This window comes from Bombyx mori, chromosome 22 (genome assembly GCF_030269925.1).
Source record: "Bombyx mori chromosome 22, ASM3026992v2".
Taxonomy (NCBI): domain Eukaryota; kingdom Metazoa; phylum Arthropoda; class Insecta; order Lepidoptera; family Bombycidae; genus Bombyx; species Bombyx mori.
Genome location: NC_085128.1, coordinates 7690392 through 7714323, shown reverse-complemented (window position 1 = coordinate 7714323; position 23932 = coordinate 7690392). Strand labels below are relative to the sequence as shown.

Below are 23932 nucleotides of genomic sequence, written 5' to 3'. Positions count from 1 at the left end.
GAAAAGAATTGTAAAGTTATAGAGGTATTAAATTGAATTAAAATTGGTTATACACGATGAAAGAAATTTTAGCCCCCATAGCCATCAGAGCGCACTACGAAAAAGATAATTTAATTGCATAAAACTCAATGGTTATTTATGTAGGTAGAACAGAAAATACCACGAGTATATAATTAAAATAGAAACTATACACAACGCTTTCTTCAAGATCTTCAAAGAACAATGTCATAATTCAATTTTCATAGGGGAACAAGGTATAATCCTAGTTTTTAAAACCTAGTTCGTTGTACTAAAGCAAAACAATATCTTCTTAAAACTCCATAAAATGTAATCGTTAGACTGATCATTGATTTTTTCGTACATATTCAACTGAAAGCAAAAATTATATTGTGAAACCAAAATATAATATTATATAAATATGATTTGCTTTGAAGTATGATACGAACAGAATATGATTTAACGAAAAATCAGCAACAAATTGGTACGGACGCGACCGTCTAGAATCTTCGATTAATTAGAGACTACTCTGTAACAAGGGATATACGGTGAGTATATGTCAACAGGGATTTGAAGAAGGATAAATTGCTTTGTAAGTCTAAGTAATTTTACCTATTCCGTAATCTTAGGCAATCGAAGATAGATTAAATAGGTGATACGTGGATTTGTTAGACATATAACAAAATATGTGATGAGTAAATAATTGATTCCCATTTGATGACTTTTATGACTATATTAGTGCGTTTCGGTTTGAAGAGTGGGGCAGCCGTTGTAACTATACTTGAGACCTTAAAACTTATATCTCAAGATGGGTGGCGCATATACGTTGTAGATGTCTATGATCTCCCCTTTCCACTTAACACCAGATGGGCTGTGAGCTCGTGCAACCATCTAAGCAATAAAAAAATTTTTTTTTGTACAACATTAAAAATAAAGTTTCCTCCGACCACATTGATACCATAAGGTTAAAGAATGTGTAAATGTCGTAAAATCGTAAGATCATATGATAGCTTCTCGATGGAAACAGAAGGACTGATGGTAGCAATCCGTGTGAGCTCGTATTGTTACTTAGAACAGGGGTTAGGGATAAAGTAAATAGGAATATACTTAAAAGGAATAATTAATGATGAGGAAACTGCCAAGGGCTTGGTCGGAGAATAGTCTGCGCTAAAATCGGCGTGGAGGGTAAACTTTGTCTCCATATAAAGACACTATAACTGCAGATTTAGTAGCTTCTGCAGATCGCCCTTTTTGACCAGTCCTTGACCCAAAAGGTCAAATATCTGGGAGTTTTCCTAGATAGTCCCACGACTTTCCGCCACCACATAAAGTCTGTTCATAAGCGCGCCTCCTTAATCCTTGGCAGACTTTATCTTAAATGTACAACTAGAGTTAACTGTCCCTTCTTGGTACAGTGAGACTTTACAAAACTTGCATCCGTCCCATATACTACTCACCATCAGGTGGGCCGTATGCTCGTCTGCCTACAAGAGCAATAAAAAAAAATAGACATATTGACCTATGCCAATGTGGTAATCAACCACGCTGCCTGCACTCATATACGTAGATACCCTCCAGTCCTCAAATTGTAGTTTTTGCAAAATAGCCATCGGACTACTGCGGATTGTGATAAAAGTAGATTTCAATAACGATCTAGGCCTTGAACCCATCAAGAAATATCTGAAACCCTGATGCGAACGCTACTTCGATAAGACGATGCGGCATGATAACTTCCACATCACCGAATCCGGCTATATCAGGTCCAGTCACCGTCGATAGCCTAAGCACGTCTTTACGGATTCACGCAATCCACTAACTCGACTATTAGACGCCAGTGGCTCTAGCATGTGGAGTATAGGGACCTTGGTAACCGTACTGGTCGAAGAATCCGACGTGAAATCTTACCCATATCATCATATCGCTGAGCTTCTCACCGGATATTGTCAGCGGGCCGCGATTCCGATTCGGTAGCAGATGCATTCGCGACGCCGCTGCCTTTGAATTGCATACGTGTCCTTTTGAAGCTGAAAAGGTCTCTTGATCTCACCAGTAATCCTTCCCTCTCAATAAAATGGGCGCGCAAGCCGTACAGTATTTTAAAGAATTCGTCTTACTCGGTACTGGAATAGGGTCAAATGTAATCTATTCGATAGAGTAGAATATACATATTAAATTGTTTATTTATATTGAGATTGATTTTCAAGCAAAAAAAAAGCTTTGTATAATGTTACATTTTAAACTTGACTTCTCCATTTATGTTTATCGAATAATATTAAAAAAAACTGAAATGGTTTCCTTAAAAATATTAAACAGCATATTGTGGAACTGTGATATTGTTATGCGCTGGGGTTCGGGATCAATAAAACTTCCACCGAAGTACACGGCAGTTAGTGATCGGATATACTCGAAGCGAAACAGCGAATGGCTCACCTGAAGCGAAGCGGAAGAAGCGAATTACGAATTTTAAAGTGCTTTGAAAGTCTTCTAAGTGTTAAATAGAGTTTCAATTTGTACTGTGGCGGAAGTTTTATTTATCCCGAAAACGCGTAACAATATTAAATCGAAAAGCAAACGTCAGCGAGACCTACATCAGATGTGAAATGGATGACACTCGATATTGTTCGACATTTGCTGACTTCATTCTAATAACATTCTTTGTTCGGCTATATGTTACGAAAGATAGTTGAAACAACTTATTTTGAAATATCATAACTTTACGTTACGTTAGTAGATTTCACCATTATAACTTTTTAAAAGATTGCAATTCTTTTCAAAGCACTTTGTGTTTCTCCTCTTGTGATTGGATTCTGCGAATTGTTCGTGATTTAAATTGCATTTTCGTTTCGTTTTCGTTTAGGCAAACGCCCGTTTCAATAAATCAATCTCCAACAAATGCGAATGTTAATTTGATCAATGACATTGCAAGTAAAAAGCCAAGTCTGATTCTTTCCATATAGATTTATTGTACTTAAGAGAATTTCGCTGAGAATTCTCGGATTTATCGAGAAATAAAGACCGAAAGTTGATGACGCTCATCGAGTGATGAATGTTGGATATTGAAAAATGACGTCGGAAAGTATAGAAATGGATATCAACTTTTACGATTATCTATCTTACTTTTTCAGCGCGGATAGTGTGTGCGTCAATGAATAAATTGAGTATTAAGAAAAAAGAAACGTGTGTATAAATATGTAGTTATATTTATACAATTTACAATTATTCTTTATCAGTTTTATTGTAAAATTATTTTACAATGAAAGAATTTCATCAAAGTAAATTGAAATATATGCAAATAAAATTTAGGATTTATTGATATGTATATCGCTAGACTCAGAGTAACAATGATTTATTGCTATTCCACTTCCAATTTGCTTCTTATCTGCATCTTATCTAGGCTTCCACGGCTTCGGCGGGAGCTTTCCAGAGATAAAACAACTTGTAGACACGAACGGTCATTAATCAAATAGGCTTGAGCTGAAATAGGCAAAATTATTTTAAGTAGATTCCCGTTTCAAAATTCAAAACAAACGAATCATGATATTTCTGGTTATCTTTTAAAAATGTTTCAATAATTTAAAGAGGAGCTTAAAGTAATGCACGTAATGACCGAGACGCACTTTCAATTCTGTTTTTGCCACCTCGCAATCAGAACAGCTTACCTAGATTAAAAGCGGTTTTCTCTCTGAAATTCCTACTTTACAGAAGCTGCAGAGGAGATTAAATTCCGAACAAAAGCTTTCAGAAGAAAATTTTCTCACGAAATTTCCGTATTGCAGTTTCCCATAAATCAGAGTCAACGAAGTTTGGCAACGATCGATAGTCGATGTTGTAAAGAAAGGTACGAGAATGGAATACCGATTACTGTGAACATATTTCGTCATATAAATATTTTCGGAACGTGACGGGTCGTCGACTAGGGGATCATGAAAGAATGTCCTTGTGTTTTGCTTGGTTCTATAGGACGTTGGGATTATTGAATACCAGTAAACACCTTATGTGTTATAATACCGAATTTATTGCTAAAGTTTTCTGTAGTAATTGTTACGATCTAATTAGAAAAATCAATTATATATTATAAGAGAGGCTTGATAACTTGATAACTTAGTAGCAAGACATTTTGAAATATTTACCTTTAGATGTATAGTATTATGAAAGATAAAAGTGTTTTCAGTTAAAAATAAACGTTGCAAATATAGAACATTTAACTGTGTTGAAGGGTTATCAACGATCATTGAATTATTATTTAAATATCTTCCGTGGTAGAAATACCTACAATGGAGGCAGCAGACTGAAAAATTGGATAAAGTTAGTAATCATGCAATTTTATTTAAAATTAATGTTTGGTTTTACGACACGATGTTAATCCTGGTTCCGCTTCTTATGAGTTGTTAGAATATTATTATAGAGTAGAATAAATTGTGTGGGCTGAAAGAGTGAGAGATAGAGAGAAAATACATTGGACAAGTAGGATAAATTCTAATATTTATATTTTTGTTCTAATTTTCATTATAATCTAAATTTAAATTATTTAATTTTTTTAATGTATAAAAATACGTTAAGTGTTATTTGCAAAAAAAAAACATAATTTTATTAGTTACATATCTATAAATTCAATTGAAGTATTGAAGTGATTCGTATGTGAAACGAAGTGCCCAATAAAAGAAAGATATAAAGTGTACATTTATAAAGAAACTAGCGACCCGCCCTCGCTTCGCTTCGGAAACATTAAAACACACATGAAACCAAAAAAAAAAAAAAAAAAAAAAAAAAAAAAAAAAAAAAAAAAAAAAAAAAAAAAAAAAAAAAAAAAAAAAAAAAAAAAAAAAAAAAAAAAGTAGCCTATGTTCATCATGGACAATGTCGACTTCTAATGGAAAAAGAATTTTTCAAATCGGTCCAGTAGTTTCGGAGCCTATTCGAACCAAACAAATCTTTCCTCTTTATAATATTAGTATAGATAAGGTTTTTCCGTCTAAATCGCAAGCTAACACAAGTAAATTTTCTGTGTTGAAATTAAGACCGTGTGTGTTTTTCTCGCCGCTACAGATAAACATTTTTCTCGCATACGGCCACAAGCAAACATTGCCTGATTGTGTTCACTGCAAACAAACCTTTTCAAATCCAACAAAGGAAGAAAAAAAACTAAATAGAACGGAACTACATATTAGTGTGTTAGTTTGGCGCATTTAAAATGAATATAAAATTCAATGAACACTATTAATAATATAAATCGCACAGTTCTTTAATTAATCATTTAATGGGACGTTTTCATAAACATTATAAACTTATTATTAGGAAAATTAAAAATGTTAAAAACTTTTATTTGTTATTTTGTTAATACTGAATAAATCAATTGTTTTTTTGTTAGTGGCCTAACACTGAAAATGACGGTACTTAATACTTAAGAGCCATTTTTTTTATTGAACTTATTCTCCTTAAAACATGAAGTCGAAGTCTCTTCCGTGAACATTGGCGCGTAATTGGCTTGCGACAGTAAGTGCTAATGGTAGTACTTATCCGTGCGCCATTACAATCTCTACCGTCATATACTCGTATGTATCTCAAGTTGTGCAGTGATATTTACATATTGCTGTTTATTGAATTTAACAATCTAAAGCTCTAAGGGATGAAATAAGAACTGTCGATAAAAAAAAATTACTCAATTTTATTTATGAAGTTATAAAGACATAACTACCACACACACAACACACACACACACACAAACACACATATATGTAGCACTAGATAACTCAATTTATGTCACAGAAGTTCTGTAGTGTAATAATTTGCACTATATATCAAACAAACTTGTGTTATGAAGGCTGAGCTAACGTTAGGTGTCAAGAGTTTCACTGAATTAATTTACGTTCAAGAGCTTAGAAGCTAGACTCTTATGTTAATTAACAACAAATAATGTTAAGTGGTTTCATATTTTTATTTTACTAGAATTAATGTACATTGCTGCTAATTTCGTAGGTTTAATGTTCACATTTTTCGGGAGGATTTTACATAAGCTCGTATAAATCTATAAACATTTATTAAATAAATGTATGTATTAAAAAAAATTCTTTTTTTTTATTGCCTTTTTAGGCAGACGAGCATACGGCCCACCTGATGGTGAGTGGTTACCGTCGCCCATGGACTTCAGCAATGCCAGGGGCAGAACCAAGCCGCTGCCTACCATTTAATCTCTCATCAAATATCGTCAAATAATCGTCAAATCTGTTGTCCGTGAAGGCACCGCTATACCATTAGGCAAACTACAAAAACTATTTATTTATTTATATTTATTTGTTTATTTATTTATGTACACACAAAAAGGAAGACATAGTACAGAGTAATAGGTAAATTATGTACAAAGGCACTGCTTATTTCTTTAAGAAATCTCTTCCAGCAGACCTGTGAGAGGATTATGAGAATAATAATTAAAAGTGATGAGTGTGTGTAGAACAGCTAAAATAACAAAAATAACATGTGAATTATAGTAATGCACATACACATAGCAAATATTGTTAAACTTGCATACAAAATATTATAAGTAGCACAGTAGGTATATACGAAGAGTATAGAACAATGATCATTCGGTTGATAAGAGATAGAGAACCATAATAGTGTTTTAGGGAAATCAACTTACAAAAATAAAATATTTTATGAAAATGAAACTCATAGTATCCCTGTAAAATACTTTTGCAACAATGATCTGCCGTGCGATTCTGTAAGCGTTGTTTAACAAACTCGCACGTGAATTTGGTGTGAGTTTTCAAATTGGCATTCTGTAAATTTCATTGTAGTGCCGAATCTACACTAGCGCCCCTCGCGGGTGAATTGAACTAGCAAGCGTGAGTTTTTTTTACTAAAATGTATGAGTTGACGTTTGAAACGGCATTCTGTAGTGTAAATCACGTCGAATTTCGGCAAGAACTTCGCATCGCAAAATCATTTTATTTGTCAAATCAAAAGTTAGTGTTTTAAGTGTTTGTTGTGAGTGAGAATATACGAAAACGTTATAAAACGCTGTTAATTATAAAAAAAATACTATTAATTAACAAAATTGCACTTTAATATAACTTTATTCTTCATCGATATTTTATGGAGCGTATGTTTTTATTGAAAACATTGTTGAAAAGGCTGACGCTACGGATCAGCGTGAAATGCGTCGACAAGCCTACGAAATTCACAATTTATCACTTTTAACTTGAGATGACGACTATGTAAAAGTATAAAGAAAGTGTATAGATTGTCGAAGGATCATATGAACCAGTTAGGGTGTGAATTACACCCTTTGACGAAGACCACTAAAAGCCATTGAAAAGGACTTTCAACTCTTCTAAAGGTAGGTATTCCATGTGGTAAGATTGTGTCTTTATGTACAAAATAGGTACTTTAAAACATATTATTAAAGTTTGCTCATTTGTTTATATCCAACTCTCCCATAATTGTAAAACAATACCACTAAACTAATCTACCAAAAATATCTTGAAAGAATACAAATTAGATTCTCTAATAACTATGTGTATTGTATAATTATTATTTCTTAGTTTCAGTTATTGTGCACCTTGTTTATTTGGGCAAATGAAGTTACCAAAAAAATTATAAAAGAAAATATAAGAACATATTTGTCCCAGATATCCCAGTGTATATCTGAGGTTGTGGAGGCTCTGAACAACCCAGCAACTATATATAAATATTTAAGATTCCCGCAGAATGCTCAAGAATGGCAAAAGTTGAAGGAAAACTGAAGAAAAAAGAAGAAGGTGGTTTAAACTAAATAAATATTTTTTTTCTTCTAAAAAAAGTACCAATATTAATCTAATGCTAAATATTGCAGTTTTTGTAAAAAAATTAAAATCACTTTGGTTGTTGGGTGTATTGATGGGACGTTGGTGGCCTTAAAAAGACCTGCTACCAATAAAAAATGGTTTTACTGTCACAAAGGCTATCATGCCAGAAAATGTACAATTTGTAAAGCCATTAATATTTTTCGAAATTCTGATGATATGTAATCCATAAACGAAATGTGTATTATAAACTATGTATTCAGATTGTATTCATTTCAGTTAAATTGAATTGTGTATATTGCTTTAAAGTTATTGTGAAATTTAGTATTTATATTAAATAAACTTTATTCAGTTATAAAAAAAACAAAATAAAATCTACTAAAGATTAGTCAATGACAGCAAGTAATGACCATTATAATTATTTAACATCTTTTCGGTCTTTCTGTATAATATATGCTAATTTTTTTTTCATTTCACCATCTAAATGGTTAGACGAGCTCACAGCCCACCTGGTGTTAAGTGGTTACTGGAGCCCATAGACATCTACAACGTAAATGCGCCACCAACCTTGAGATATAAATTCGAAGGTCTCAGTATAGTTACAACGGCTGCGCCACCCTTCAAACCGAAACGCATTACTGCTTCAGAAATAGGCGATAATGCTATGCTAGCTAATACCTGCTAATAATGGCTAGCTAATGCTAATACGGAGAGAGATACTCCTGAAGCTTTGTAGCACCACCTTCATTCCACTGCCCGTAACTCAGTGAAAAGAACAATAGTTCTGTTAAAGAGTAGATTCAGGTGTTTGCTGATCCATAGGGTGCCAATTTATCACCCTGATAAGGTAGCAAAAATAGCTGTTGCGTGTTGTGTTTTGCACAACATTTGCAATTGTGCAGAGCTGCCAGTTCCCATAATCTCAGATTATGAGATTACATTTACATTATGGTGGTCATGTTGAATTACTTTGTTAAATTCTACTAATTAGCTTACTTATAGTGTGAAGTAACTTCAAATATAAATTAATGATTTATAAAAATAGTTTTATTATAGTTTTATTCAATAGTTATATACAATAATTTTGAAATTTGTTTGCATCAGTAATATGTGGAAATACAGGTTTAAAATTCCTAGCTGCATATGCTAATTCCACCAACAGTTCATCCTTCTTGCAGACTGTCGACTATTTATTCCCCCATGGTTGTTTAAGTTATATATCCTGGTACTGTGTAATTTGTTGTAATTTGAGTACACTCTGCTTTTCATTGAAAAGTGGTGAAATAGCAGGTCAGGTGTTGAGGTGCTGAAAAAAATCAATTTATTTAAAAACAAGGTTAGTTAAAATACAATGTTTAGAATACATACAAGAAAAGGTTTTTATTAACAAGTAACAGCATTATGCACAAATCAATGTCCCTAATATGGTTGTTCAATGAATAGGTACTTTGACCTGAATAAACACTTACCTAACAACCCAATCTCTTGACTAACATGAGACCTACTGTGGCTGGAGCTACTAGTAGTAGCATCACAATAAGTAGAAGTCACTTGCATTTAGTTAGGGGAGGATGACTGCAAAATAGGTGATTCTTGATGCAATGCTAAAAAGCCAATAAATATTAATTTTTAAAATGCAAGTTTTGTTTAGGTATTTATTTAAGATAATTAGGTATAACATACATACCTGTATGTTTGGGATTGTTCCAATACTGATACATTTTCCAAGTTGGCAATAAATTATCCTTACAATATTCTGATGATGTGGATTAGTATTTTCAATCTGTTGTAGTTCCTTAAATATAATAAAATAGGTTATGCCTAAATTTTGTTCATTTATTTTAAACGGAGTATGCAGCCTTTAGCCTACATAATGTCAGTTTAGTCAATACTCTGGAACTGCCTGCCACCCCTGTACCAATATGCACACCCTTTACCATAAATACAGTCACCTCTGCATCAATAAAAACATTCCAACAACATCAATCCAACTTGCAATACCTTAATTGTTAATGATTTGATTTATTTAATTCAATATAATTTTTTGAATTGGTTATTGGTGAATTTGAGATACAGATAAATTACCGATATTCCCTGTTAAAATAGAATATAAATAAAAACGTAGTAGATAGATTTATCATACATAAATAGATGTTAACATGTCCTAAATATCTCACCGGGAATGGATCATATCTGACAAGAGAATTTAGTTCCTATATTTTTTTAATATCCTTGTTCTCTTATTGAACATGTTGAGATACGATTAAACCTTTTGTTTCGCTAGCTTTTAATCCAAAACGTCTATCAATGCCTCTATTTGCACCAATGTCGGATGAGAAGAACGCTCGTTAAATCTGTTGGTAATATATTGAAATTTTAGATTAAAAAACAAATGGATGAACCATTGATAGCCTGAAAACTAACTTTTACTTACCTCATAATTTTTATTTAACGTTAAATTCACTCACAAAGTAACAAAAAATCTAGAAAAAGTAAAATAAAAACTTCCGACCGCTCGAGATTGTTTTGAAAACAATTAAAATTTTGTTTTTTAATTCTGGTATTCGCTAGTGCACGCAAAGGAACTTAGCGTGCAGCCAGAAATTACAATTAATATCATAAATATATGACTTTTAATTTTCTTTTTAGTTATATTAGATGTGGCTTTAACACCAAAGCTTAAATTCATAGTATTTTCTTACAGAATGCTTATAAATACAACGAAAAACTGAAACCGGTAAGCTTCGATTTACATTTGCGTGTTAACGGCTATCCCTAGTAGTAGTATAAACAAACTTCGTTGTCACTTCACTTCGCTCGAGGCAGGGTAATTAAAATTAGTGTTTACAGAATGCCAATTCAAGGTCATTCTATTGCGAATGCGAAGTGATGGAGAATTTCGTAGTGAGATGCGAGTTCTTGTTTGACTTTTAGAGAATCGCAAGGCTGAGTTGCAAAACTTTTTCCTCAATTGAATACTCTGAAAGGAAATGGCGAATACTTTTTTTTTGTTATTTTTTATTTACAGGTTTGGTCTATTTTGAGAGACCTACTAGAATATTATATTGAAGTTATAAGTAGTCCTAGTACGCCATGGTGATCTTTTTTTTTTTTTCAGAAGTCCTTTAGTGGAAGCCGTTTTCTTTACAAATTAGAATGCTATTGATTAATTTTCAATTTAAATTACTTTCTTTTGTAAAATAAGATATATTAAATAATTAGTGTAATAAGGTAGTAAAGTATAATAAGGTATACTTTAAATACGACAGCATGTCCGTTGGTTTGGATTTCACACGCCAACTACAAATCTACTGATAGTTTATTGATCAAAGAGTAACCGCAAGCATGCATATCAGTAGTTCTAGAATATGTAACGTGATTTATATTTAAAGGATAAACAGCTAACATGGCCGCGTATCTAGCTTAGTAATATCTCTGTTTTGTTTTCGATTAATGTTGAATTCGCGATTTTTGTATAAGAGTAAAAGAAAGATACGTCCGTCGAGTTTATTTCGCTGCTTTTTCCAACGTAGGTTAGTTGGATCCTTCTAACCAGTAATATATTTGCACAAAACGGTGATAGAGTTCGATTTGTCATATTGTCGTACATTTTCAAAATTACTTTATTATTTGATTAAATTTGTACTAAAAAAGCTTAGAGAGAAGTAGGAGCAATAGGTTAATGATGCAAAACATTATCATGCCCCATACGATTTCGCCTAAAGAATGAATGAAATCCAATAAAATAGTTAGTATTAGTGTTTGACTTACCGAATTATACTTGTATGTATACTTATAACTTTTCTACTAAAGTCGTAATCTTCTCTCGTTTATACATAGTTCGAGATTCCTGTTTTGTTTAACAGAACTGTAACGACTTGACCTCTAAATTATGTCCAGTCGTGTTAGCGCATTTCCATTGAATTCGTGTTTATTATAATAGTAATATATTAGCGTGTTTTCTTGATTCTGAACTTCGAAGCACTGTTTTGTTTTTTAAAACTTTCGGTACATGTTCATTAAATTTATCGAAGCTTTTTTTCTACAGTGGAGTTAAAGAGTTAGGGTGAGTGACGTTCTCAATGAAATATTAAAATCCATGGTAGCGTTCTCTCTTTTAACAACTGTTTTCTTTCCAAAGGCTTACTGGTTCAGGGAGTAATAGATTTTTATTTATTTTTGAAGACTTTATCTCCTGAATTAGGCCGATTACTTTTGCCTCGTTTTGAGACTATACGGAACGCAAGTGAGTCCGTATCAAATATTAAAAAGTGTTCAGTGATGGAAATATATAAAAATTTAAGTTGGTTCCTGCAATAGGTGCCTGTTAATTTTATAGCAAGCGGTACGAAATTTTTATTATATGGTATGGAAGCTGTGTCACTCTTTAAACAGAAACGCTTGTCTGTTTTATGGTCGAAATACGTAGAATGCTAATTATTACCCGCACGGGCTTACTCTTCGTTCTAACACCATTAAAACTATTAGGCATATCGGCAATTTTATGACTTTGCTTAATACCTATCAATTTAATTGCATTAACATTTAAAAGATTTATTAACAACTAGCTGACCCGGCAGACTTCGTAGTGCCTCAATCGATAAATAAAAGACCTAAATTTTCGTATAAAATAAAACAAACAAAAGGAATCCATCCGACGAGGGACACATCAAAGGAAAAACAAAATTGTTATTTTTATTTATTTCTGAGCATTTTCATATTTATTTACCTTGTAAACCTTCTCTGGACTTCCACAAATAATTCAAGACAAAAATTAGCCAAATCGGTCCAGCCAATTAATTTTTATATATAGGTATATAGATAGATAGATAACCGATCCGAAAAAGAGTCATTAATAGGATCAGTGATTTTAGATTGGAACAGTGAATATTTACCGTGTCGATAAGTAAAATTAATAAAGCATTTAAGTTAATTCTATCACCGATCCAGGCGCCACACTTAACATAAATCGTGTTCTAATGAGAGGCTTGTTCAGCAGATTTGTTTGCTTTTGTGTCCTTAATTTGGGTGCTTTCGCTTTGGTTTATGAACGCAATGATTGTGACCATTAATTCCGAGGACTGTTGATGTTTTATGCAGGATTTCAAATTATTATTTTTAATGATAAATAAGGGGAGTGGGTTTTTTACCTAGATTAAACGCCTAACAAAAGTTACAGATGTTGGTAAGAGAACAGCGAATTTGAAATGGAGTTGGACTGGACACTTAGCAAGGAGAAATGCTGACAGATGGGGTAGGACAGCGATAGAATAGTGGTCAAGATTTTATTGTAAAGGTGCCGTAAGACTTATCTAGGGCGATCGAACATTATGGCATAAAGTTGGGAAGACCTAAACTCAACAGTGGGTATCAAAGGGCTGAAAATAAATCATTAATATTGTGATGAATATGTTAAACAAAACATAGACATTTTAAATGGAATCGAATGAGATGGTAATTTAAGAGTTATTACAAATTTGTTTTTGTACATAATTATCAAAGAATACATGTAGTAGTGAAAAGTACGAGCAAGTGTTCAGTGCAACTGTCACTGCCATGCGTGTCCTTCAAATGAGAGGTTGTAGATGAAAGCTGGCCACTTATTATAACTTGGATTCCTATTTTTAAAATTAGGTGAGAGATTTGATTTAACAGTTAATTTATTCACCGTAGACATGATTTGCTCACATTTTATCGTCTGGATGAATTGAGACCTCTTCTTTCCCGGCGATGTAGGTGTTTACTGGCTTAGATAAAAACTCGCATCACTGTGGCGGCGATATAAGTATATTGAAATATTCGAAAGCTTGTTGCTCTGGTTAGAAGAGAGAATTCTTATTGAAGACGCTCAATGAAAACTTCTTGTGGCTATGATGTTTGGGAGCGATTAATCATAGAAAGCCATTTCCTCAACTTTTGGGAGTCTACAACATCGTAGTAGGAAGCGGTGTAGCGTGACGAAGCTAACCTATCTCCACAACAATGCACCAGTGCCGTGTTGGGAACAAAGTTTATCCCTTCAAATTAGTGAGATTCTTCATGCCATGTAAATGGAAGACGATTATAAGTTAGCCTTTTGCATTCTTATTACGGCTAGTTTAAAAGAGCAAGACTTTTGACGGTCGAGTTTCTAGCGATAGAGGATTCATTTAGTTGCGTTTGACTCTGACACACTGAGCCCACATTCACAAAACTATAGGTAATTATGAAAGAGACGTTATTAGAATACGATTGAGACTCACCCTGTATGTTTTAAGGTGGGTGGTGGCATTTAATTGTTAATGTATATGGGATCTTGTAACTATTTAATACTAGGTGGATGGTGAGTTCGACTTCTTATAATCAGCATTTAAACTGAATGAATGAACAATCTATTAAGTACTATCTCTTACAACTATGTATTATAATGGTGTGGTTACCTGTCCGCAATGTGCACGAACGTGTAGGAATAAGATCGGCTATGTTAGCCACACACGAGCGCACTGTGACAATTATAAACGGAGTTGAGGTGATCACCGTGGCCAAAATCGGTTAAGGAGAATGGTCGTTGTATAATTAGTATTAAGAAAAACCTCGCCTGGCCTTTACGTTATGGTATGGGAAGTGAAGTGTACATAAAGGTCCTTAAATTAAGCGATTAGCTTAAATGACGGTTCATTTAGATTTAATCTAACTTCTTGTCTGCCTTAATTAATAAAGGCAAAAAAACGTAGTACGTATTTAATTACAATCGCTTTTCATTCGGTTTATGACCTGTAAGATAAATCATTCAGAATTGAAATTATTTTAAGCATACAAAAAGAAAGAAACAAGATTGTACAAAAAAATGACAAAAAATTTGAATTGAATTAAATTATGCTCACACATTTTTTGTATGAAAGAGAAAAAATGGAAAGATAAAATAAATATTTCACTGAACTGTGTCAACTCGGTTAAATTGGAAGGCATAAGCTTTGAGGATCTTCCTCGGGGAATACCTATTCCTAAAAATATTTACGGAAGCAACGGAACGTTAACCTTATTTATTTTACTGAACGAATATCAAAACATTTTTCTGTAGTGGATGGCCATATAGTATACATTGGATTTAGAAGTTTAGTGAAGAACTTAGGAATCTTTGATATTTTTAATGTATTCGAGGAAAATTCTATATCAAAAAGTTTAAAACTTCAAAACGGTGTTCAAACTGTTAATACAAAGCCAATTGTGATTCAGATCAGAATTTTTATTTCGTAAATGGGTTAACGACATCAATGCCTATTTGGGATTAATTGGCGCCATCCACCCTGATTTCCAAGCCTTCATTATATTGTTTAGTGGCCGTCCCAACTTGCAAACCAAAATAGATAAATGTTTCGGAGCAAAAATGGGCAGAATGGTTGAACTTACGAGTACGTGTGCGAGTATACAATACGCTTCATTATCTTCAACTTATATAATACTAGCGACCCACCCTCGCCTCGCTTCGGAGACTGTAGTTTATTATTGATTTCTCCACTATTTAATGGATGTTATTATACATATAATAACATCCTCTTCAATCACTCTATCTATTAAAAAAAACCGCATCAAAATCCGTTGCGCAGTTTTAAAGATTTAAGCATACATAGGGATAAAGGGACAGAGAAAGTGACTTTGTTTTATACTATGTAGTGATGTGGTTAGCAAACTATGTTACGACCAGGTGACGTCTGTAGTCATCAATAAAAACCCTGACCTAAAACTATGATTTTGGTTGATGTTACAGGAAAATATTAAATATATATATGAATTAACAAAGAAAATATCCTAAGAGATTCGATGAGTTTGTTGCGGAAACAGGAAAAATTTCACCTCTGTACGTCAACCTTGTTGCTCATACAAGCTACAGCAGGGCAGCTTTCGGATTTCGGTACACTATCAAATATGGAAAGTATATTACTTAGACAGATAGTTATTTTTTAAATGATTGAACGCAGAATGATTTCGTTTAGAAGCGTTGAAATAGTAATTCTTTGCTGCTATTCAAAGTCTACACGACCACTAAAGATTAGTGTAATTGACATAGTGTTAAAGTTCTGTATCTATTCAGTTTTCCGAGTTGAAGTCGACTTGGTCGGCATTGAGGGTTTAACCTTTCGAGGTTTAATGTAGATGAGGAATAAATAAATAGAACCGTGCGGACTCTTGACAACGGACATTTGTTTGATGGATGCTCAATTTGCAACGAATATTTCTACCTCATTTCCCTTTCCTAATTGGATCAACAAAGAAATAAAAGAGTTTGAAATATATCCAGTCTTATTGAACGAACCCAAAATAATATAAGATATTTTTTGAGATCACTCGGAGTCTTATGGAAATAAAATAAAAAAAATCTTTAAGTAAATTGGTATGGTGAGATTTAAAGCGAGATATGAATATTCAAATCTAGAGTGATATTTTAGTTAATATAATCTCATAGAGATCTGGTTCATTTTATTACGACAGCGTAAGAAGTAGACGCACGTAAGCCATCCAAGGCCGAAGCCACCAGATATTTCAATGTCAATGTTGACATCCACCTTAAGACATGAGGTTTAAGTCTTAATTTAATTAATTAATTTTAATATGTTTTAATGACGACAGCGTAAGAAGTAAGACCTAAGCCGTCCAAGGCCGAAGCCACCAGATATTTCAATGTCAATGTCGACATCCACCTTAAGACATGAGGTTTAAGTCTTAATTTAATTAATTAATTAATTAATATTAATATGTTATGTCCTACCCGCAAATGTTTTACTATTGGTGACATATAGACAGTTCGCTTATTGTTGGCACACTAGTTATATAAATCGAAATTGGTTGATTTAATGGAGAGTTATTGTTAGGTATATTTACTCCTCGTCACAAAAAAATTTAGTCATTCAGCATACCGCAAACGTCAGTGACGCGAACAATGAAAAAGCCGCAAATCTCTCCCGCACGTAATTTCGTAGTTTTGCATGAACCACGAACGGATTTTCAATTCGTCCAATTTCGGCAGTATTCACAGCGCGATATGTATCAAACACTTGACTTTTAATTTGGTTTCGTATAAGCGGTCTGACAATTTCATTTTAAATATCATTTTGTAATTAGAACGATTGCAATATTTATAAAGAAAAATAATATTTCATTGCTTTTTGTTATATTCTATTGTTCTTGTTGGTTTTCGAAACCAGCGCTCATGTTATGTGGCGGATATATATATATATGCAGGACTTTAAATACAAATCTGTGCGAGTACACAAATCACTCTATTATATAATGTTCAAGGAAATTAAATTAAGGAAGAGATGTCAGGAGCCTGAGATGCGAAGTCGTATTGCGATAGCAAAAGGTGCTATATGTCAGCTTCATTGCCTCTGGTCCGATAAAAACAAATCTCCATAAAAACCAAGCGTAAGCTTGTGTGTCTGGTGCTTTTTATGTGGGGCGGAGACGTGGACTCTAAAGAAGGAGAATCGAACTAGGGTCGACGCGTTTGAGATATGCTGCTGCGAAATCCCTCGATGCAAATCAGACCAACGCATCAATTTTGGGAGAACTAGGCGTCTCCACAAGGCTTTCCACCACATGCCTACGTAGGATTTCCGAGTTATTCGGTCACGTTTCTAGGAAGCAGGGTGACAATTTCAAAAAACTACTCATCATCGGCAAAGTGGAAGGAAAGTGGCCAAGGTGGCGCAGTCACATGCGCTGGTTCAATCAAATTAAGACGACGACATTGGATGACATTGGATTCCAGAATCATTGTCACTGTTCTCTCTGCAGAGGACGGGAAAGAATGGAGGAACATAGTCCGAAGAAAAGTGCTCCGTAAGAGTCACGACTATCAGCACTGGGGAACGCGATGCAAGGACGAGGTTAGGAGAAAAAATGCGGCTATTATGACCAAATAACGACAATCAGTGTCTATTATCTGATCTTAGCAGTGCCGAAAGCGAGAACCAAATGTGCGCATTTAATATGAAATGGGGCGAAAATGCGTGAACGGCTTGACCTTTGAAAATAAAGAACCCGAACGAGAAGAGAAATGAGAAAAATGAAGGTAATACTCTTACGCATGGATTGTAAGGCTTTGGTAGTAGTATTGGTAGTATATGTAGTATCTCGAGCATAGAAATTCATGTATCCAAACACGCCACTAGTAAATTAAGTTAGAAGATACCTATGTGCACAACATTAATCAATTCAACATGAATCGCTGTAGTAATTATAAAGTTTACGAACTTACTTCGCGAGGCTTTAAATTGATAGCTCGAAGTGAACCGAGCCGGAACAGAACTAAACTAGAAGAGTTAGGACTAGACAGATGGATGTATGTTTCTACGTAGTTAGTGTTTAAATCCAATTTGCTGTTCACACATTACATTTTGTTTTTATTAACTTCCTCTGATAAACTTGCAAGTGTTTTAAATGGGATAAGTGTTGAGGATGTTAAAGTACCAATTCATTACATATTTATGTACATTTTAAGATTGTGGACATAGCGTTATTTAAAAAAAAAAAAAGGTAATGGAAATGTAAGGAGGTTTTAACTATTTAGGGCTTATTTTTAATCTTCTATCGAAAGAGAGGCAAGATTTAAGTTTACCTTATGCTTACAAGTTTTTAAAAATCAGATAGTATTCCTACTATAAAAGAAAAGTCTTTAGCGTGACGGAAAAGTATATTTCGAAGAAGATTTGACGATATCAAAATGTAGTTAGTCGCGACAGTCTTATGATTAATAAATTCACGGAAGATTTCCTCTCTAGATATCGCAAATCGATCTTTGAGCGAGGGTAGTTTTTGTTTTATGTCAAATAAATAGCTGCTAGATAATTGGTATCAGCTTGTTTATGCCCCCGGAATTGTTTGAGTTTGACAGACATTAATCACTGTCTTCGTGATCGTAGGCTTTTATGATTGACAAGTAATTTAGTCAAAGTCAATTTTCAAGTCAAGTACAATTATTATGAAATGGTCAAGAATTGTTTGTTTCTCTCTAGTATCTGCAAAATTGTGTCGTCGTCTCTTTCTTGAGACATCAACCTCATATCCAAATGTGATTGCTATTAGTTCCGGTAGTGGCTTAGCATCAGATCAACTGTGAGTTCATTTACCCATCCTCAGCTCAAAAAAAACATTTTAATATAAAACGCACATAGAAAACACTATTCAAATTAAATTTACTATTGCTAAACTAACATGTATAGTCCACACACACGTGCGCGCAGGGCCGCGAGAATCCAAATTCTTCCGCAGCCCCACACCAGTGCTGGCCTGGTCTGTCCAGGCCTTGTCTTCTGCACGGGGTAGTGAGGCGTTCAGCTACTTCGTGCATCGCCTCAGAGGCACGAGCCGACACCCGCACGCGCCTCCGTCTCAGGTCCATTGAATAGGGGGCGGGGGCTTTCCCAAGTCCCTCGCCCCTGGACCCATTCATGGGATGCGGAAAAGGGCGTTGTCCACCCTTCTCCTGCGCCCGGTGCGTCTTCTGCGGCCGGGGAAGGGAGTCGAGATCTCCCTCTTTCGTTCCGCAGCTTCCTTCTGCGACATCACGTCCTCGCAGAAGGACACCACGGCGTCCCACGACTCTGCGCTGCCGACCATCCTCCGCACTACGGCCGGCAGTGACAGATCGCTTCCTACTTCATTTGTGAGAATACGGCGCTGCTCCTCCCAAGCTACACACTCGGCGAGCGTGTGTTGCGCTGTGTCCTCCCCGAACATAACATAACTTAAGATATAAAAGTAAATATAAACAGTCTATATATAATAGTACTAGGTGACCCGGCAAACATTGTTTTGCCATATAATTTACTTCTAGGAAAGATAAATAATCTAAATACCGACAGCAGCGCCATCTGCCGGGCTGATTTGTGAATCTAAACCACCCAGGGCACCACCAACGCATACAAAAAACAATCGTTCAAATCGGTCCAGCCGTTTTAGAGGAGTTCAGTGACAAACACACGCACAGAAGAAATATATATGTAAAGATATATAAACAATACGTAGTATTAAGTATCAGGTATAGTGATAGCTTACGAAAATTTCGAAAATTCTTTATATTCGTTGCAGTATGCCGCATACATCGTTTCTAAGTAGATACATTCTGCCAAAACCAACATTTTACAATGTAGAAGCGCATCAATTTCTATTCGTTTCCATTTTTATATTCAAAAGTATAGTGTCTGTTGTTTCAATAGATGAAAGAAATACAAGGGTAGGCCCGCACTTGTATTTTTTAGTGTGTTTTTATAGTATTCAGAAAACATTGAACCTTAAAACGTCTCACACATTCAAGGGTTGGCGTACATCCATACGTCGGGTGAGCTTTACTTTCGTATTATTCGAGTATGTAACTGGCGAATTCGGGTTTTATGGCGAATAAAATTTATTACCATCGATATTCGGTGAATAGATTTTATACTATGAAAAGCCAGATTACGACGGTTCCAAGAGATTTGTCAGTGACCTTAATAAAAATTACATATTATTTTACAATTAGTGCACTTTACAGAAACTTATTAAATCGTCATCGTTGATAATTAAGTTACAATAGGGAAGGTATAAGTAGTCAGTATAAATATCATTTTCGAAGATACAACTCTAAATTTTGATATCTAAGACAAAATGATCTTAGATATCGTTACCGCATTAAAATGTTTTGTTCCAGAAAAATCTTAGAGTCGTACCACAAAATGTTTTCTTATAAAAACCTTTTTTCGTTGGTCGATGTAATTTGTTCATCTCATCAACTCTGTTTTTGAGCTCGATCTCTCCATAAAGTTGCGGCACAGTTAATACGTTTTATCTTTAGACTAGCGACCCGCCCTCGCTTCGCTTCGGAAACTGTAATTTATTATTGATTTCTCCACTATTTAATGGACGTTATTATACATACTAGTCAAAATTCGACTATAATTAATTGAAATTGTAAGCTTGTACACTATTATGATTCTATTTTCAAAACCTATTTCATATATCATAAATTTCGCCAAGACTACTCTATAGAAAAATATTAATAAAGACAAACAATATTTAATCTATTCTCAATTTGACCACAGACATAGACCTATAGGTTTCATACTTCAGTAACCACAGACGTCAAGAACAAAAGTTTGACAATAAATAAATAGTATGCATGCGTGTGTGCGTCAAATACATAGTATGTAGTTGTGTAATGTTTTCTTTATTGATTTAACGTATTTAACGATTTTATGCGTTATTTTAAGAAAATATTAGCATTGTGCACTTCTTCTCTAAATTCTCTATAAGTGTGGAAATTTTCATACCCCTCCGTCGGCGCAATTTTCGTAAAAAGGGATGCAAAGTTTTTGCTTCACGTATTAATATATAGATAAACATTCCTCTTCAATCACTCTATCTATTAAAAAAAAACCGCATCAAAATCCGTTGCGTAGTTTTAAAGATTTAAGCATACATAGGGATATAGGGACAGAGAAAGCGACTTTGTTTTATACTATGTAGTGATGAAGTGTGCGACCCGAAATCGTTCGGTTGCCGGCGCCACCAAGGCCGCGGCTATGACCCGGCCGGGTACATACTCGTTGGTCGGGACAGCTGAAGGACGATGTGGCGACATTCGTTAAACTAACCCCTATTCTATGTATTTCAAAAGATATATTTTAAAAACTACGCTTGGTTTAATTCCATTGAACTAATTCTATTGAATTATTACTCGTTTAGTCAATTTAAGTTCTTCACATTTATTGATTTCTGATCTTGTTTTGATAGTTTTTTTTATTGTTTAGATGGGTGGACGAGCTCACAGCCCACCTGGTGTTAAGTGGTTACTGGAGCCCATAGACATCTACATCGTAAATGGGCCACCCACCTTGATATATAAGTTCTAAGGTCTCAAGTATAGTTACAACGGCTGCCCCACCCTTCAAACCGAAACGCATTACTGCTTCACGGCAGAAATAGGCAGGATGGTGGTACCTACCCGTGCGGACTCACATGAGGTCCTACCACCAGTAAAATTGTATCGTTTGATGAGACAGAATTATTTATCGTGTACGATTTAGCCGACATGATAATAAGATATACACATAGACTTTTCCATATTTTTGACAAAGAAGGTGTTCAGAAACCTCAACCTCACCTGAATTCGAAACTAAACATTAATACTTATTGTTTTAATAAGTTTATATTTCGTGGAATAGTGATGTAATGCTTGAGATGTAGTAAATATAGTTGCGGACACTCCTTCCCGGTATCGCGAGACCGTAGATCCATATCGTCGTTGTCAAACCAAAATTTGCTATGTGTACTTTTGAGATTTTTACTTTTTGACCTTTTCGTATAGTTTACAGCCCTATCTACCGTATAAAAAACTGTTATGTGACTATATAGCTTTAATATTTATGTATAGCTTTCATTTGATATAGTTCTTAAAAATTCAACTTCAAAATTTTATACGAAAATGTTTTGACTCGTTAATTCAAAATAGAGTTTTTGCACATAGCAGAATTTGGTTTGACAGCGACGATATGTCAAACCATTTTTAAACGTTGCCCAGGTGGTAAAAAATCTTAATAGTAATAATTTTTGGAAATCACATTAATTAGTCCATTCTCGTTTCCGACAATATTGACAGTATCTGTATTATTAGTAATGGTCAATTTATTGTATAATCGTTTTGTATGCGTTGATTTAGAATTTTTTCGATTAAGTCCAATTTTGTTGGACATCAGGCGCTCTAGTGTGTATATTTAATAAATGAGTATATTTCATGTAAGTAAATAATAATTACAGTTCTAACCTTGATGAAATATCATGAATAAAAAAACAAGCAAAATAATTCATTCAAGAATACGGATTTGTTCATAGCTACGAGGTAATAAATAATACATGAATTTGTATCCAGCATTATTGTATTTACTATCTTAATTACCTACGTTGTCTTACAACTATCACTAATGAGACCACCTTGGGAGACATCAAAGGAATTGTGTTTTTTTTAGCATGGAACTCTATTTTATTTTACATTATACTCTAGGAATCCAGTGAAGCGCCATTAAGCTCTATACCATTAATGAGCGCTTCTGTTTTACTATCCGTTTCAAGTGAAGCTAATGCTGGTCTAAGTAAGGACATTTTTTTACGGCGGAGTATCCATTTAGCGGATACCCGGCTGATGGCGCTCTAGGTATTTAGTGCATTAATGAATCTCAAGATTGATACAAGAGTCAGAGATTAATATTTAATGCCTGAATTATGAAATAAAAAAATTTAATTTCTTAGACGGTTGGACGAGCTCACGGTCCCCCTGGTGTTATACGGTCACCGGAGCCCATAGACATCAACAACGTAAATGACCCATCGACCTGTAGACATAATTTCTAAGTTTCAGTTTTTACAATACAATGGGATCTCCACCCTTCAAACTTAAACGAATTACTGCTTCACGACAACAATAGGCAGGGTGCTGGTACCTACTCGTGAGGGCTCACAAGATGCCCTACCACTAAGTACTCTTTATATAAATTGATGTATAAATAGATACATAGTATTGCTTCTTAAAAAAATAAAATAAAATAAAATAGTTTTTATGTAAACAAATATTAACATAGGATTGGCAGGGATATTGTCTATGTGTATACGCTAATAATAAAAAAAATAAAGTGGATATTATTAAAAAAAAGGTTAGATAACTATTTCTCTCCGAAACGATGAAAGATATTTTTCGGCTAAAAGTTTTACGCTGTCGGTGTCACTACTCTATTTGTCATAAAAGAAATGGGTTTAGTGGCCAAGGATAAGAGAGTCATGTTGGTTTATTTATTTTATTGTTGACCCTTGTTTGTCTTCCTTGTTATATGGGCAACTTCGAGAACCATTGAGTTAACGGTTTATTTGAAGAATCAAACTTTGAATGTCTTTCCAAATGCTTTCACTACATTTGTTGAATTTTATTTGATCACGCTGATCTTATTCTAGGTTTTCTAAAAATAATAACGCATACTCACAACGTTATAATGTGTTATTTTTGATGCAAGTGAAATAACAGTCTTTTTGTCTAATTTATATTAAATAATCCTCAATAAAATATTAATAATGAAAATGTTTTGATAATGAAATTACTGATTGGAATCGGTTTGGCTGTGCCCCTAACTTACCTATGTCTTTGAATAGTATAG

The 23932-nt window shown here is 34.2% G+C and overlaps 1 protein-coding gene and 1 long non-coding RNA gene across 3 annotated transcripts in view; one reads left to right on the top strand and one right to left on the bottom strand.

The window, feature by feature from the left end:
* The window catches only part of LOC101741124 (uncharacterized), a 134870-nt gene that overhangs the window by 30401 nt on the left and 80537 nt on the right, over positions 1-23932 (top strand). The gene's annotated exons all lie outside the window — the stretch shown is intronic.
* On the bottom strand, positions 8801-10580 carry LOC119630219 (uncharacterized). Of its 2 annotated transcripts, none has more exons than XR_005246002.2 (5): positions 10210-10580; positions 9953-10129; positions 9463-9570; positions 9245-9379; positions 8801-9081 (listed from the first exon to the last, which is right to left on the bottom strand). It is a non-coding gene; the product is annotated as an uncharacterized LOC119630219 (long non-coding RNA). The 2 variants fall into 2 exon arrangements; XR_009976104.1 differs by having other exon boundaries at positions 9463-9558; positions 10210-10375.